Genomic DNA, 19,849 nt, shown 5'->3' with positions numbered 1-19,849 from the left:
AATAGTTTGAAGTAAAAATGAAAAAACTAAAGACTGTGCAACATGTATGCATAGTCAATGAACACTCTGAAATAGATTTGAGGATGATACGTCACATGACCACAAAGCTATTGAAGTTTTGAACATTCAGAAATTCACTGAAAATAGTTTGAGGTTAAAATGAAAAAACTAAAGTCTGTGCAACATGTATGCATAGTCAATGAACCCTCTGAAACTAATTTGAGGATGATACGTCACATGACCAAAAAGCTATTGAAGTTTGAAATACTAAACAATTCACTGAAAATAGTTTGAGGTGAAAATGAAAAAACCAAAGGCTGTGCAACATGTATACATAATCAATGAACACTCTGAAATAGATTTGAGGATGATACGTCACACGACCAAAAAGCTATTGAAGTTTGAAATACTGAAAAATTCACTGAAAATAGTTTGAAGTAAAAATGAAAAAACTAAAGGCTGTGCAACATGTATGCATAGTCAATGAACACTCTGAATTAGATTTGAGGATGATACGTCACATGACCACAAAGCTATTGAAGTTTCGAACATTCAGAAATTCACTGAAAATAGTTTGAGGTGAAAATGAAAAAACTAAAGGCTGTGAAACATGTATTCATAGTCAATGAACACTCTGAAACTAATTTGAGGATGATACGTCACATGACCAAAAAGCTATTGACGTTTGAAATACTAAACAATTCACTGAAAATAGTTTGAGGTGAAAATGAAAAAAACAAAGGCTGTGCAACATGTATACATAATCAATGAACACTCTGAAATAGATTTGAGGATGATACGTCACATGACTAAAAAGCTATTGAAGTTTCGAACTTTCAGAAATTCACTGAAAATAGTTTGAGGTGAAAATGAAAAAACTAAAGGCTGTGCAACATGTATGCATAGTCAATGAACACTCTGAAACTAATTTGATGGTGATAGGTCACACGACCAAAACGCTATTGAAGTTTGAAATACTGAAAAATTCACTGAAAATAGTTTGAAGTAAAAATGAAATAACTAAAGGCTGTGCAACATGTATGCATAGTCAATGAACACTCTGAAATAGATTTGAGGATGATACGTCACATGACCAAAAAGCTATTGAAATTTCGAACTTTCAGAAATTCACTGAAAATAGTTTGAGGTGAAAATGAAAAACTAAAGGCTGTGCAACATTTATGCATAGTCAATGAACACTCTGAAATAGATTTGAAGATGATACGTCACATGACCAAAAAGCTATTGAAGTTTGAAATACTGAAAAATTCACTGAAAATAGTTTGAAGTAAAAATGAAAAAACTAAAGGCTGTGCAACATGTATGCATAGTCAATGAACACTCTGAAACTAATTTGATGGTGATAGGTCACATGACCAAAAAGCTATTGAAGTTTCGAACATTCAGAAATTCACTGAAAATAGTTTGAGGTGAAAATGAAAAAACTAAAGACTGTGCAACATGTATGCATAGTCAATGAACACTCCGAAACTAATTTGAGGATGATACGTCACATGACCAAAAAGCTATTGAAGTTTGAAATACTAAACAATTCACTGAAAATAGTTTGAGGTGAAAATGAAAAAACCAAAGGCTTTGCAACATGTATACATAATCAATGAACACTCTGAAATAGATTTGAGGATGATACGTCACATGACCAAAAAGCTATTGAAATTTTGATTTTTCAGAAATTCACTGAAAATAGTTTGAGGTGAAAATGAAAAAACCAAAGGCTGTGCAACATGTATACATAATCAATAAACACTCTGAAATAGATTTGAGGATGATACGTCACACGACCAAAAAGCTATTGAAGTTTGAAATACTGAAACATTCACTGAAAATAGTTTGAAGTAAAAATGAAAAAACTAAAGGCTGTGCAACATGTATGCATAGTCAATGAACACTCTGAAACTAATTTGATGGTGATAGGTCACATGACCAAAAAGCTATTGAAGTTTCGAACATTCAGAAATTCACTGAAAATAGTTTGAGGTGAAAATGAAAAAACTAAAGACTGTGCAACATGTATGCATAGTCAATGAACACTCCGAAACTAATTTGAGGATGATACGTCACATGACCAAAAAGCTATTGAAGTTTGAAATACTAAACAATTCACTGAAAATAGTTTGAGGTGAAAATGAAAAAACCAAAGGCTTTGCAACATGTATACATAATCAATGAACACTCTGAAATAGATTTGAGGATGATACGTCACATGACCAAAAAGCTATTGAAATTTTGATTTTTCAGAAATTCACTGAAAATAGTTTGAGGTGAAAATGAAAAAACCAAAGGCTGTGCAACATGTATACATAATCAATGAACACTCTGAAATAGATTTGAGGATGATACGTCACACGACCAAAAAGCTATTGAAGTTTGAAATACTGAAACATTCACTGAAAATAGTTTGAAGTAAAAATGAAAAAACTAAAGGCTGTGCAACATGTATGCATAGTCAATGAACACTCTGAAATAGATTGGAGGATGATACGTCACATGACCACAAAGCTATTGAAGTTTCGAACATTCAGAAATTCACTGAAAATAGTTTGAGGTGAAAATGAAAAAACTAAAGGCTGTGCAACATGTATGCATAGTCAATGAACACTCTGAAACTAATTTGAGGATGATACGTCACATGACCAAAAAGCTATTGAAGTTTGAAATACTAAACAATTCACTGAAAATAGTTTGAGGTGAAAATGAAAAAACCAAAGGCTGTGCAACATGTATACATAATCATTGAACACTCTGAAATAGATTTGAGGATGATACGTCACATGACCAAAAATCTATTGAAATTTTGAACTTTCAGAAATTCACTGAAAATAGTTTGAGGTGAAAATGAAAAAACTAAAGGCTGTGCAACATGTATGCATAGTCAATGAACACTCTGAAACTAATTTGATGGTGATAGGTCACACGACCAAAACGCTATTGAAGTTTGAAATACTGAAAAATTCACTGAAAATAGTTTGAAGTAAAAATGAAATAACTAAAGGCTGTGCAACATGTATGCATAGTCAATGAACACTCTGAAATAGATTGGAGGATGATACGTCACATGACCACAAAGCTATTGAAGTTTCGAACATTCAGAAATTCACTGAAAATAGTTTGAGGTGAAAATGAAAAAACTAAAGGCTGTGCAACATGTATGCATAGTCAATGAACACTCTGAAACTAATTTGAGGATGATACGTCACATGACCAAAAAGCTATTGAAGTTTGAAATACTAAACAATTCACTGAAAATAGTTTGAGGTGAAAATGAAAAAACCAAAGGCTGTGCAACATGTATACATAATCATTGAACACTCTGAAATAGATTTGAGGATGATACGTCACATGACCAAAAATCTATTGAAATTTTGAACTTTCAGAAATTCACTGAAAATAGTTTGAGGTGAAAATGAAAAAACTAAAGGCTGTGCAACATGTATGCATAGTCAATGAACACTCTGAAACTAATTTGATGGTGATAGGTCACACGACCAAAACGCTATTGAAGTTTGAAATACTGAAAAATTCACTGAAAATAGTTTGAAGTAAAAATGAAATAACTAAAGGCTGTGCAACATGTATGCATAGTCAATGAACACTCTGAAATAGATTTGAGGATGATACGTCACATGACCAAAAAGCTATTGAAATTTCGAACTTTCAGAAATTCACTGAAAATAGTTTGAGGTGAAAATGAAAAACTAAAGGCTGTGCAACATTTATGCATAGTCAATGAACACTCTGAAATAGATTTGAAGATGATACGTCACATGACCAAAAAGCTATTGAAGTTTGAAATACTGAAAAATTCACTGAAAATAGTTTGAAGTAAAAATGAAAAAACTAAAGGCTGTGCAACATGTATGCATAGTCAATGAACACTCTGAAACTAATTTGATGGTGATAGGTCACATGACCAAAAAGCTATTGAAGTTTCGAACATTCAGAAATTCACTGAAAATAGTTTGAGGTGAAAATGAAAAAACTAAAGGCTTTGCAACATGTATGCATAGTCAATGAACACTCTGAAACTAATTTGAGGATGATACGTCTCATGACCAAAAAGCTATTGAAGTTTGAAATACTAAACAATTCATTGAAAATAGTTTGAGGTGAAAATGAAAAAACCAAAGGCTGTGCAACATGTATACATAATCAATGAACACTCTGAAATAGATTTGAGGATGATACGTCACATGACCAAAAAGCTATTGACATTTTGAACTTTCAGAAATTCACTGAAAATAGTTTGAGGTGAAAATGAAAAAACTAAAGGCTGTGCAACATGTATGCATAATCAATGAACACTCTGAAACTAATTTGATGGTGATAGGTCACACGACCAAAAAGCTATTGAAGTTTGAAATACTAAACAATTCACTGAAAATAGTTTGAGGTGAAAATGAAAAAACTAAAGGCTGTGCAACATGTATGCATAGTCAATGAACACTCTGAAACTAATTTGATGGTGATAGGTCACATGACCAAAAAGCTATTGAAGTTTCGAACATTCAGAAATTCACTGAAAATAGTTTGAGGTGAAAATGAAAAAACTAAAGACTGTGCAACATGTATGCATAGTCAATGAACACTCCGAAACTAATTTGAGGATGATACGTCTTATGACCAAAAAGCTATTGAAGTTTGAAATACTAAACAATTCATTGAAAATAGTTTGAGGTGAAAATGAAAAAACCAAAGGCTGTGCAACATGTATACATAATCAATGAACACTCTGAAATAGATATGAGGATGATACGTCACATGACCAAAAAGCTATTGAAATTTTGAACTTTCAGAAATTCACTGAAAATAGTTTGAGGTGAAAATGAAAAAACTAAAGGCTGTGCAACATATATGCATAGTCAATGAACACTCTGAAATAGATTTGAGGATGATACGTCACATGACCAAAAAGCTATTGAAGTTTCGAACATTCTGAAATTCACTGAAAATAGTTTGAGGTGAAAATGAAAAAACTAAAGGCTTTGCAACATGTATGCATAGTCAATGAACACTCCGAAACTAATTTGAGGATGATACGTCACATGACCAAAAAGCTATTGAAGTTTGAAATACTAAACAATTCACTGAAAATAGTTTGAGGTGAAAATGAAAAAACCAAAGGCTGTGCAACATGTATACATAATCAATGAACACTCTGAAATAGATTTGAGGATGATACGTCACATGACCAAAAAGCTATTGAAATTTTGATCTTTGAGAAATTCACTGAAAATAGTTTGAGGTGAAAATGAAAAAACCAAAGGCTGTGCAACATGTATACATAATCAATGAACACTCTGAAATAGATTTGAGGATGATACGTCACACGACCAAAAAGCTATTGAAGTTTGAAATACTGAAACATTCACTGAAAATAGTTTGAAGTAAAAATGAAAAAACTAAAGGCTGTGCAACATGTATGCATAGTCAATGAACACTCTGAAATAGATTTGAGGATGATACGTCACATGACCACAAAGCTATTGAAGTTTCGAACATTCAGAAATTCACTGAAAATAGTTTGAGGTGAAAATGAAAAAACTAAAGGCTGTGCAACATGTATGCATAGTCAATGAACACTCTGAAACTAATTTGAGGATGATACGTCACATGACCAAAAAGCTATTGAAGTTTGAAATACTAAACAATTCACTGAAAATAGTTTGAGGTGAAAATGAAAAAACCAAAGGCTGTGCAACATGTATACATAATCAATGAACACTCTGAAATAGATTTGAGGATGATACGTCACATGACCAAAAAGCTATTGAAATTTCGAACTTTCAGAAATTCACTGAAAATAGTTTGAGGTGAAAATGAAAAAACTAAAGGCTGTGCAACATGTATGCATAGTCAATGAACACTCTGAAATATATTTGAGGATGATACGTCACATGACCACAAAGCTATTGAAGTTTCGAACATTCAGAAATTCACTGAAAATAGTTTGAGGTGAAAATGAAAAAACTAAAGGCTGTGCAACATGTATGCATAGTCAATGAACACTGAAACTAATTTGAGGATGATACGTCACATGACCAAAAAGCTATTGAAGTTTGAAATACTAAACAATTCACTGAAAATAGTTTGAGGTGAAAATGAAAAAACCAAAGGCTGTGCAACATGTATACATAATCAATGAACACTCTGAAATAGATTTGAGGATGATACGTCACACGACCAAAAAGCTATTGAAGTTTGAAATACTGAAACATTCACTGAAAATAGTTTGAAGTAAAAATGAAAAAACTAAAGGCTGTGCAACATGTATGCATAGTCAATGAACACTCTGAAATAGATTTGAGGATGATACGTCACATGACCACAAAGCTATTGAAGTTTCGAACATTCAGAAATTCACTGAAAATAGTTTGAGGTGAAAATGAAAAAACTAAAGGCTGTGCAACATGTATGCATAGTCAATGAACACTCTGAAACTAATTTGAGGATGATACGTCACATGACCAAAAAGCTATTGAAGTTTGAAATACTAAACAATTCACTGAAAATAGTTTGAGGTGAAAATGAAAAAACCAAAGGCTGTGCAACATGTATACATAATCAATGAACACTCTGAAATAGATTTGAGGATGATACGTCACATGACCAAAAAGCTATTGAAATTTCGAACTTTCAGAAATTCACTGAAAATAGTTTGAGGTGAAAATGAAAAAACTAAAGGCTGTGCAACATGTATGCATAGTCAATGAACACTCTGAAATATATTTGAGGATGATACGTCACATGACCACAAAGCTATTGAAGTTTCGAACATTCAGAAATTCACTGAAAATAGTTTGAGGTGAAAATGAAAAAACTAAAGGCTGTGCAACATGTATGCATAGTCAATGAACACTCTGAAACTAATTTGAGGATGATACGTCACATGACCAAAAAGCTATTGAAGTTTGAAATACTAAACAATTCACTGAAAATAGTTTGAGGTGAAAATGAAAAAACCAAAGGCTGTGCAACATGTATACATAATCAATGAACACTCTGAAATAGATTTGAGGATGATACGTTACATGACCAAAAAGCTATTGAAATTTTGAACTTTCAGAAATTCACTGAAAATAGTTTGAGGTGAAAATGAAAAAACTAAAGGCTGTGCAACATGTATGCATAGTCAATGAACACTCTGAAACTAATTTGATGGTGATCGGTCACCCGACCAAAAAGCTATTGAAGTTTGAAATACTGAAAAATTCACTGAAAATAGTTTGAAGTAAAAATGAAAAAACTAAAGGCTGTGCAACATGTATGCATAGTCAATGAACACTCTGAAATAGATTTGAGGATGATACGTCACATGACCAAAAAGCTATTGAAATTTCGAACTTTCAGAAATTCACTGAAAATAGTTTGAGGTGAAAATGAAAAACTAAAGGCTGTGCAACATTTATGCATAGTCAATGAACACTCTGAAATAGATTTGAAGATGATACGTCACATGACCAAAAAGCTATTGAAGTTTGAAATACTGAAAAATTCACTGAAAATAGTTTGAAGTAAAAATGAAAAAACTAAAGGCTGTGCAACATGTATGCATAGTCAATGAACACTCTGAAACTAATTTGATGGTGATAGGTCACATGACCAAAAAGCTATTGAAGTTTCGAACATTCAGAAATTCACTGAAAATAGTTTGAGGTGAAAATGAAAAAACTAAAGGCTGTGCAACATGTATGCATAGTCAATGAACACTCTGAAATAGATTTGAGGATGATACGTCACACGACCAAAAAGCTATTGAAGTTTGAAATACTGAAACATTCACTGAAAATAGTTTGAAGTAAAAATGAAAAAACTAAAGGCTGTGCAACATGTATGCATAGTCAATGAACACTCTGAAATAGATTTGAGGATGATACGTCACATGACCACAAAGCTATTGAAGTTTCGAACATTCAGAAATTCACTGAAAATAGTTTGAGGTGAAAATGAAAAAACTAAAGGCTGTGCAACATGTATGCATAGTCAATGAACACTCTGAAACTAATTTGAGGATGATACGTCACATGACCAAAAAGCTATTGAAGTTTGAAATACTAAACAATTCACTGAAAATAGTTTGAGGTGAAAATGAAAAAACCAAAGGCTGTGCAACATGTATACATAATCAATGAACACTCTGAAATAGATTTGAGGATGATACGTCACATGACCAAAAAGCTATTGAAATTTCGAACTTTCAGAAATTCACTGAAAATAGTTTGAGGTGAAAATGAAAAAACTAAAGGCTGTGCAACATGTATGCATAGTCAATGAACACTCTGAAATATATTTGAGGATGATACGTCACATGACCACAAAGCTATTGAAGTTTCGAACATTCAGAAATTCACTGAAAATAGTTTGAGGTGAAAATGAAAAAACTAAAGGCTGTGCAACATGTATGCATAGTCAATGAACACTGAAACTAATTTGAGGATGATACGTCACATGACCAAAAAGCTATTGAAGTTTGAAATACTAAACAATTCACTGAAAATAGTTTGAGGTGAAAATGAAAAAACCAAAGGCTGTGCAACATGTATACATAATCAATGAACACTCTGAAATAGATTTGAGGATGATACGTCACACGACCAAAAAGCTATTGAAGTTTGAAATACTGAAACATTCACTGAAAATAGTTTGAAGTAAAAATGAAAAAACTAAAGGCTGTGCAACATGTATGCATAGTCAATGAACACTCTGAAATAGATTTGAGGATGATACGTCACATGACCACAAAGCTATTGAAGTTTCGAACATTCAGAAATTCACTGAAAATAGTTTGAGGTGAAAATGAAAAAACTAAAGGCTGTGCAACATGTATGCATAGTCAATGAACACTCTGAAACTAATTTGAGGATGATACGTCACATGACCAAAAAGCTATTGAAGTTTGAAATACTAAACAATTCACTGAAAATAGTTTGAGGTGAAAATGAAAAAACCAAAGGCTGTGCAACATGTATACATAATCAATGAACACTCTGAAATAGATTTGAGGATGATACGTCACATGACCAAAAAGCTATTGAAATTTCGAACTTTCAGAAATTCACTGAAAATAGTTTGAGGTGAAAATGAAAAAACTAAAGGCTGTGCAACATGTATGCATAGTCAATGAACACTCTGAAATATATTTGAGGATGATACGTCACATGACCACAAAGCTATTGAAGTTTCGAACATTCAGAAATTCACTGAAAATAGTTTGAGGTGAAAATGAAAAAACTAAAGGCTGTGCAACATGTATGCATAGTCAATGAACACTCTGAAACTAATTTGAGGATGATACGTCACATGACCAAAAAGCTATTGAAGTTTGAAATACTAAACAATTCACTGAAAATAGTTTGAGGTGAAAATGAAAAAACCAAAGGCTGTGCAACATGTATACATAATCAATGAACACTCTGAAATAGATTTGAGGATGATACGTTACATGACCAAAAAGCTATTGAAATTTTGAACTTTCAGAAATTCACTGAAAATAGTTTGAGGTGAAAATGAAAAAACTAAAGGCTGTGCAACATGTATGCATAGTCAATGAACACTCTGAAACTAATTTGATGGTGATCGGTCACCCGACCAAAAAGCTATTGAAGTTTGAAATACTGAAAAATTCACTGAAAATAGTTTGAAGTAAAAATGAAAAAACTAAAGGCTGTGCAACATGTATGCATAGTCAATGAACACTCTGAAATAGATTTGAGGATGATACGTCACATGACCAAAAAGCTATTGAAATTTCGAACTTTCAGAAATTCACTGAAAATAGTTTGAGGTGAAAATGAAAAACTAAAGGCTGTGCAACATTTATGCATAGTCAATGAACACTCTGAAATAGATTTGAAGATGATACGTCACATGACCAAAAAGCTATTGAAGTTTGAAATACTGAAAAATTCACTGAAAATAGTTTGAAGTAAAAATGAAAAAACTAAAGGCTGTGCAACATGTATGCATAGTCAATGAACACTCTGAAACTAATTTGATGGTGATAGGTCACATGACCAAAAAGCTATTGAAGTTTCGAACATTCAGAAATTCACTGAAAATAGTTTGAGGTGAAAATGAAAAAACTAAAGGCTGTGCAACATGTATGCATAGTCAATGAACACTCCGAAATAGATTTGAGGATGATACGTCACATGACCAAAAAGCTATTGAAGTTTGAAATACTAAACAATTCACTGAAAATAGTTTGAGGTGAAAATGAAAAAAACAAAGGCTGTGCAACATGTATACATAATCAATGAACACTCTGAAATAGATTTGAGGATGATACGTCACATGACTAAAAAGCTATTGAAGTTTCGAACTTTCAGAAATTCACTGAAAATAGTTTGAGGTGAAAATGAAAAAACTAAAGGCTGTGCAACATGTATGCATAGTCAATGAACACTCTGAAACTAATTTGATGGTGATAGGTCACCGGACCAAAAAGCTATTGAAGTTTGAAATATTGAAAAATTCACTGAAAATAGTTTGAAGTAAAAATGAAAAAACTAAAGGCTGTGCAACATGTATGCATAGTCAATGAACACTCTGAAATAGATTTGAGGATGATACGTCACATGACCACAAAGCTATTGAAGTTTCGAACATTCAGAAATTCACTGAAAAAATGGTTTGAGGTGAAAATGAAAAAACTAAAGGCTGTGCAACATGTATGCATAGTCAATGAACACTCTGAAACTAATTTGAGGATGATACGTTACATGACCAAAAAGCTATTGAAGTTTGAAATACTAAACAATTCACTGAAAATAGTTTGAGGTGAAAATGAAAAAACTAAAGTCTGTGCAACATGTATGCATAGTTAATGAACACTCTGAAACTAATTTGAGGATGATAGGTCACATGACCAAAAAGCTATTGAAGTTTGAAATACTGAAAAATTCACTGAAAATAGTTTGAGGTAAAAATGAAAAAACTAAAGGCTGTGCAACATGTATGCATAGTCAATGAACACTCTGAAATAGATTTGAGGATGATACGTAACATGAACACAAAGCTATTGAAGTTTCGAACTTTCAGAAATTCACTGAAAATAGTTTGAGGTGAAAATGAAAAAAACAAAGGCTGTGCAACATGTATACATAATCAATGAACACTCTGAAATAGATTTGAGGATGATACGTCACATGACTAAAAAGCTATTGAAGTTTCGAACTTTCAGAAATTCACTGAAAATAGTTTGAGGTGAAAATGAAAAAACTAAAGGCTGTGCAACATGTATGCATAGTCAATGAACACTCTGAAATAGATTTGAGGATGATACGTCACATGACCAAAAAGCTATTGAAGTTTGAAATACTAAACAATTCACTGAAAATAGTTTGAGGTGAAAATGAAAAAAACAAAGGCTGTGCAACATGTATACATAATCAATGAACACTCTGAAATAGATTTGAGGATGATACGTCACATGACTAAAAAGCTATTGAAGTTTCGAACTTTCAGAAATTCACTGAAAATAGTTTGAGGTGAAAATGAAAAAACTAAAGGCTGTGCAACATGTATGCATAGTCAATGAACACTCTGAAACTAATTTGATGGTGATAGGTCACCGGACCAAAAAGCTATTGAAGTTTGAAATATTGAAAAATTCACTGAAAATAGTTTGAAGTAAAAATGAAAAAACTAAAGGCTGTGCAACATGTATGCATAGTCAATGAACACTCTGAAATAGATTTGAGGATGATACGTCACATGACCACAAAGCTATTGAAGTTTCGAACATTCAGAAATTCACTGAAAAAATGGTTTGAGGTGAAAATGAAAAAACTAAAGGCTGTGCAACATGTATGCATAGTCAATGAACACTCTGAAACTAATTTGAGGATGATACGTTACATGACCAAAAAGCTATTGAAGTTTGAAATACTAAACAATTCACTGAAAATAGTTTGAGGTGAAAATGAAAAAACTAAAGTCTGTGCAACATGTATGCATAGTTAATGAACACTCTGAAACTAATTTGAGGATGATAGGTCACATGACCAAAAAGCTATTGAAGTTTGAAATACTGAAAAATTCACTGAAAATAGTTTGAGGTAAAAATTAAAAAACTAAAGGCTGTGCAACATGTATGCATAGTCAATGAACACTCTGAAATAGATTTGAGGATGATACGTAACATGAACACAAAGCTATTGAAGTTTCGAACTTTCAGAAATTAACTGAAAATAGTTTGAGGTGAAAATGAAAAAAACAAAGGCTGTGCAACATGTATACATAATCAATGAACACTCTGAAATAGATTTGAGGATGATACGTCACATGACTAAAAAGCTATTGAAGTTTCGAACTTTCAGAAATTCACTGAAAATAGTTTGAGGTGAAAATGAAAAAACTAAAGGCTGTGCAACATGTATGCATAGTCAATGAACACTCTGAAACTAATTTGATGGTGATAGGTCACCGGACCAAAAAGCTATTGAAGTTTGAAATATTGAAAAATTCACTGAAAATAGTTTGAAGTAAAAATGAAAAAACTAAAGGCTGTGCAACATGTACGCATAGTCAATGAACACTCTGAAATAGATTTGAGGATGATACGTCACATGACCACAAAGCTATTGAAGTTTCGAACATTCAGAAATTCACTGAAAAAATGGTTTGAGGTGAAAATGAAAAAACTAAAGGCTGTGCAACATGTATGCATAGTCAATGAACACTCTGAAACTAATTTGAGGATGATACGTTACATGACCAAAAAGCTATTGAAGTTTGAAATACTAAACAATTCACTGAAAATAGTTTGAGGTGAAAATGAAAAAACTAAAGTCTGTGCAACATGTATGCATAGTTAATGAACACTCTGAAACTAATTTGAGGATGATAGGTCACATGACCAAAAAGCTATTGAAGTTTGAAATACTGAAAAATTCACTGAAAATAGTTTGAGGTAAAAATGAAAAAACTAAAGGCTGTGCAACATGTATGCATAGTCAATGAACACTCTGAAATAGATTTGAGGATGATACGTCACATGACCACAAAGCTATTGAAGTTTCGAACTTTCAGAAATTCACTGAAAATAGTTTGAGGTGAAAATGAAAAAACTAAAGGCTGTGCAACATGTATGCATAGTTAATGAACACTCTGAAACTAATTTGAGGATGATAGGTCACATGACCAAAAAGCTATTGAAGTTTGAAATACTGAAAAATTCACTGAAAATAGTTTGAGGTGAAAATGAAAAAACTAAAGGCTGTGCAACATGTATGCATAGTCAATGAACACTCTGAAATAGATTTGAGGATGATATGTCACATGACCACAAAGCTATTGAAGTTTCGAACTTTCAGAAATTCACTGAAAATAGTTTGAGGTGAAAATGAAAAGACCAAAGGCTGTGCAACATGTATACATAATCAATGAACACTCTGAAACTAATTTGATGGTGATAGGTCACCGGACCAAAAAGCTATTGAAGTTTGAAATATTGAAAAATTCACTGAAAATAGTTTGAAGTAAAAATGAAAAAACTAAAGGCTGTGCAACATGTATGCATAGTCAATGAACACTCTGAAATAGATTTGAGGATGATACGTCACATGACCACAAAGCTATTGAAGTTTCGAACATTCAGAAATTCACTGAAAAAATGGTTTGAGGTGAAAATGAAAAAACTAAAGGCTGTGCAACATGTATGCATAGTCAATGAACACTCTGAAACTAATTTGAGGATGATACGTTACATGACCAAAAAGCTATTGAAGTTTGAAATACTAAACAATTCACTGAAAATAGTTTGAGGTGAAAATGAAAAAACTAAAGTCTGTGCAACATGTATGCATAGTTAATGAACACTCTGAAACTAATTTGAGGATGATAGGTCACATGACCAAAAAGCTATTGAAGTTTGAAATACTGAAAAATTCACTGAAAATAGTTTGAGGTAAAAATTAAAAAACTAAAGGCTGTGCAACATGTATGCATAGTCAATGAACACTCTGAAATAGATTTGAGGATGATACGTAACATGAACACAAAGCTATTGAAGTTTCGAACTTTCAGAAATTAACTGAAAATAGTTTGAGGTGAAAATGAAAAAAACAAAGGCTGTGCAACATGTATACATAATCAATGAACACTCTGAAATAGATTTGAGGATGATACGTCACATGACTAAAAAGCTATTGAAGTTTCGAACTTTCAGAAATTCACTGAAAATAGTTTGAGGTGAAAATGAAAAAACTAAAGGCTGTGCAACATGTATGCATAGTCAATGAACACTCTGAAACTAATTTTATGGTGATAGGTCACCGGACCAAAAAGCTATTGAAGTTTGAAATATTGAAAAATTCACTGAAAATAGTTTGAAGTAAAAATGAAAAAACTAAAGGCTGTGCAACATGTACGCATAGTCAATGAACACTCTGAAATAGATTTGAGGATGATACGTCACATGACCACAAAGCTATTGAAGTTTCGAACATTCAGAAATTCACTGAAAAAATGGTTTGAGGTGAAAATGAAAAAACTAAAGGCTGTGCAACATGTATGCATAGTCAATGAACACTCTGAAACTAATTTGAGGATGATACGTTACATGACCAAAAAGCTATTGAAGTTTGAAATACTAAACAATTCACTGAAAATAGTTTGAGGTGAAAATGAAAAAACTAAAGTCTGTGCAACATGTATGCATAGTTAATGAACACTCTGAAACTAATTTGAGGATGATAGGTCACATGACCAAAAAGCTATTGAAGTTTGAAATACTGAAAAATTCACTGAAAATAGTTTGAGGTAAAAATGAAAAAACTAAAGGCTGTGCAACATGTATGCATAGTCAATGAACACTCTGAAATAGATTTGAGGATGATACGTCACATGACCACAAAGCTATTGAAGTTTCGAACTTTCAGAAATTCACTGAAAATAGTTTGAGGTGAAAATGAAAAAACTAAAGGCTGTGCAACATGTATGCATAGTTAATGAACACTCTGAAACTAATTTGAGGATGATAGGTCACATGACCAAAAAGCTATTGAAGTTTGAAATACTGAAAAATTCACTGAAAATAGTTTGAGGTGAAAATGAAAAAACTAAAGGCTGTGCAACATGTATGCATAGTCAATGAACACTCTGAAATAGATTTGAGGATGATATGTCACATGACCACAAAGCTATTGAAGTTTCGAACTTTCAGAAATTCACTGAAAATAGTTTGAGGTGAAAATGAAAAGACCAAAGGCTGTGCAACATGTATACATAATCAATGAACACTCTGAAATAGATTTGAGGATGATACGTCACATGACCAAAAAGCTATTGAAATTTTGAACTTTCAGAAATTCACTGAAAATAGATTGAGGTGAAAATGAAAAAACTAAAGGCTGTGCAACATGTATGCATAGTTAATGAACACTCTGAAACTAATTTGAGGATGATAGGTCACATGACCAAAAAGCTATTGAAGTTTGAAATACTGAAAAATTCACTGAAAATAGTTTGAAGTAAAAATGAAAAAACTAAAGGCTGTGAAACATGTATGCATAGTCAATGAACACTCTGAAATAGATTTGAGGATGATACGTCACATGACCAAAAAGCTATTGAAGTTTGAAATACTAAACATCTCACTGAAAATAGTTTGAGGTAAAAATGAAAAAACTAAAGGCTGTGCAACATGTATGCATAGTCAATGAACACTCTGAAATAGATTTGAGGATGATACGTCACATGATTACAAAGCTATTGAAGTTTCGAACTTTCAGAAATTCACTGAAAATAGTTTGAGGTGAAAATGAAAAAACCAAAGGCTGTGCAACATGTATACATAATCAATGAACACTCTGAAATAGATTTGAGGATGATACGTCACATGACCAAAAAGCTATTGAAATTTTGAACTTTCAGAAATTTACTGAAAATAGTTTGAGGTGAAAATGAAAAAACTAAAGGCTGTGCAACATGTATGCATAGTTAATGAACACTCTGAAACTAATTTGAGGATGATAGGTCACATGACCAAAAAGCTATTGAAGTTTGAAATACAGAAAAATTCACTGAAAATAGTTTGAGGTGAAAATGAAAAAACTAAAGGCTGTGCAACATATATGCATAGTCAATGAACACTCTGAAATAGATTTGAGTTTGATAAATCACATGACCACAAAGCTATTGAAGTTTCGAACATTCAGAAATTCACTGAAAATAGTTTGAGGTGAAAATGAAAAAACTAAAGGCTGTGCAACATGTATGCATAGTCAATGAACACTCCGAAATAGATTTGAGGATGATACGTCACATGACCAAAAAGCTATTGAAGTTTGAAATACTAAACAATTCACTGAAAATAGTTTGAGGTGAAAATGAAAAAAACAAAGGCTGTGCAACATGTATACATAATCAATGAACACTCTGAAATAGATTTGAGGATGATACGTCACATGACTAAAAAGCTATTGAAGTTTCGAACTTTCAGAAATTCACTGAAAATAGTTTGAGGTGAAAATGAAAAAACTAAAGGCTGTGCAACATGTATGCATAGTCAATGAACACTCTGAAATAGATTTGAGGATGATACGTCACATGACCAAAAAGCTATTGAAGTTTGAAATACTAAACAATTCACTGAAAATAGTTTGAGGTGAAAATGAAAAAAACAAAGGCTGTGCAACATGTATACATAATCAATGAACACTCTGAAATAGATTTGAGGATGATACGTCACATGACTAAAAAGCTATTGAAGTTTCGAACTTTCAGAAATTCACTGAAAATAGTTTGAGGTGAAAATGAAAAAACTAAAGGCTGTGCAACATGTATGCATAGTCAATGAACACTCTGAAACTAATTTGATGGTGATAGGTCACCGGACCAAAAAGCTATTGAAGTTTGAAATATTGAAAAATTCACTGAAAATAGTTTGAAGTAAAAATGAAAAAACTAAAGGCTGTGCAACATGTATGCATAGTCAATGAACACTCTGAAATAGATTTGAGGATGATACGTCACATGACCACAAAGCTATTGAAGTTTCGAACATTCAGAAATTCACTGAAAAAATGGTTTGAGGTGAAAATGAAAAAACTAAAGGCTGTGCAACATGTATGCATAGTCAATGAACACTCTGAAACTAATTTGAGGATGATACGTTACATGACCAAAAAGCTATTGAAGTTTGAAATACTAAACAATTCACTGAAAATAGTTTGAGGTGAAAATGAAAAAACTAAAGTCTGTGCAACATGTATGCATAGTTAATGAACACTCTGAAACTAATTTGAGGATGATAGGTCACATGACCAAAAAGCTATTGAAGTTTGAAATACTGAAAAATTCACTGAAAATAGTTTGAGGTAAAAATTAAAAAACTAAAGGCTGTGCAACATGTATGCATAGTCAATGAACACTCTGAAATAGATTTGAGGATGATACGTAACATGAACACAAAGCTATTGAAGTTTCGAACTTTCAGAAATTAACTGAAAATAGTTTGAGGTGAAAATGAAAAAAACAAAGGCTGTGCAACATGTATACATAATCAATGAACACTCTGAAATAGATTTGAGGATGATACGTCACATGACTAAAAAGCTATTGAAGTTTCGAACTTTCAGAAATTCACTGAAAATAGTTTGAGGTGAAAATGAAAAAACTAAAGGCTGTGCAACATGTATGCATAGTCAATGAACACTCTGAAACTAATTTGATGGTGATAGGTCACCGGACCAAAAAGCTATTGAAGTTTGAAATATTGAAAAATTCACTGAAAATAGTTTGAAGTAAAAATGAAAAAACTAAAGGCTGTGCAACATGTACGCATAGTCAATGAACACTCTGAAATAGATTTGAGGATGATACGTCACATGACCACAAAGCTATTGAAGTTTCGAACATTCAGAAATTCACTGAAAAAATGGTTTGAGGTGAAAATGAAAAAACTAAAGGCTGTGCAACATGTATGCATAGTCAATGAACACTCTGAAACTAATTTGAGGATGATACGTTACATGACCAAAAAGCTATTGAAGTTTGAAATACTAAACAATTCACTGAAAATAGTTTGAGGTGAAAATGAAAAAACTAAAGGCTGTGCAACATGTATGCATAGTTAATGAACACTCTGAAACTAATTTGAGGATGATAGGTCACATGACCAAAAAGCTATTGAAGTTTGAAATACTGAAAAATTCACTGAAAATAGTTTGAGGTAAAAATGAAAAAACTAAAGGCTGTGCAACATGTATGCATAGTCAATGAACACTCTGAAATAGATTTGAGGATGATACGTCACATGACCACAAAGCTATTGAAGTTTCGAACTTTCAGAAATTCACTGAAAATAGTTTGAGGTGAAAATGAAAAAACCAAAGGCTGTGCAACATGTATGCATAGTTAATGAACACTCTGAAACTAATTTGAGGAGGATAGGTCACATGACCAAAAAGCTATTGAAGTTTGAAATACTGAAAAATTCACTGAAAATAGTTTGAGGTGAAAATGAAAAAACTAAAGGCTGTGCAACATGTATGCATAGTCAATGAACACTCTGAAATAGATTTGAGGATGATACGTCACATGACCACAAAGCTATTGAAGTTTCGAATTTTCAGAAATTCACTGAAAATAGTTTGAGGTGAAAATGAAAAAACTAAAGGCTGTGCAACATGTATGCATAGTTAATGAACACTCTGAAACTAATTTGAGGATGATAGGTCACATGACCAAAAAGCTATTGAAGTTTGAAATACTGAAAAATTCACTGAAAATAGTTTGAGGTGAAAATGAAAAAACTAAAGGCTGTGCAACATGTATGCATAGTCAATGAACACTCTGAAATAGATTTGAGGATGATATGTCACATGACCACAAAGCTATTGAAGTTTCGAACTTTCAGAAATTCACTGAAAATAGTTTGAGGTGAAAATGAAAAGACCAAAGGCTGTGCAACATGTATACATAATCAATGAACACTCTGAAATAGATTTGAGGATGATACGTCACATGACCAAAAAGCTATTGAAATTTTGAACTTTCAGAAATTCACTGAAAATAGATTGAGGTGAAAATGAAAAAACTAAAGGCTGTGCAACATGTATGCATAGTTAATGAACACTCTGAAACTAATTTGAGGATGATAGGTCACATGACCAAAAAGCTATTGAAGTTTGAAATACTGAAAAATTCACTGAAAATAGTTTGAAGTAAAAATGAAAAAACTAAAGGCTGTGCAACATGTATGCATAGTCAATGAACACTCTGAAATAGATTTGAGGATGATACGTCACATGACCACAAAGCTATTGAAGTTTCGAACATTCAGAAATTCACTGAAAATAGTTTGAGGTGAAAATGAAAAAACTAAAGGCTGTGAAACATGTATGCATAGTCAATGAACACTCTGAAATAGATTTGAGGATGATACGTCACATGACCAAAAAGCTATTGAAGTTTGAAATACTAAACATCTCACTGAAAATAGTTTGAGGTAAAAATGAAAAAACTAAAGGCTGTGCAACATGTATGCATAGTCAATGAACACTCTGAAATAGATTTGAGGATGATACGTCACATGACCACAAAGCTATTGAAGTTTCGAACTTTCAGAAATTCACTGAAAATAGTTTGAGGTGAAAATGAAAAAACCAAAGGCTGTGCAACATGTATACATAATCAATGAACACTCTGAAATAGATTTGAGGATGATACGTCACATGACCAAAAAGCTATTGAAATTTTGAACTTTCAGAAATTCACTGAAAATAGTTTGAGGTGAAAATGAAAAAACTAAAGGCTGTGCAACATGTATGCATAGTTAATGAACACTCTGAAACTAATTTGAGGATGATAGGTCACATGACCAAAA

This window comes from Osmerus eperlanus, chromosome 5 (genome assembly GCF_963692335.1).
Source record: "Osmerus eperlanus chromosome 5, fOsmEpe2.1, whole genome shotgun sequence".
In the NCBI taxonomy this organism is placed as follows: domain Eukaryota; kingdom Metazoa; phylum Chordata; class Actinopteri; order Osmeriformes; family Osmeridae; genus Osmerus; species Osmerus eperlanus.
The sequence above is the reverse complement of the archived record's forward strand: the minus strand, read 5'-3'. Positions refer to the sequence as shown.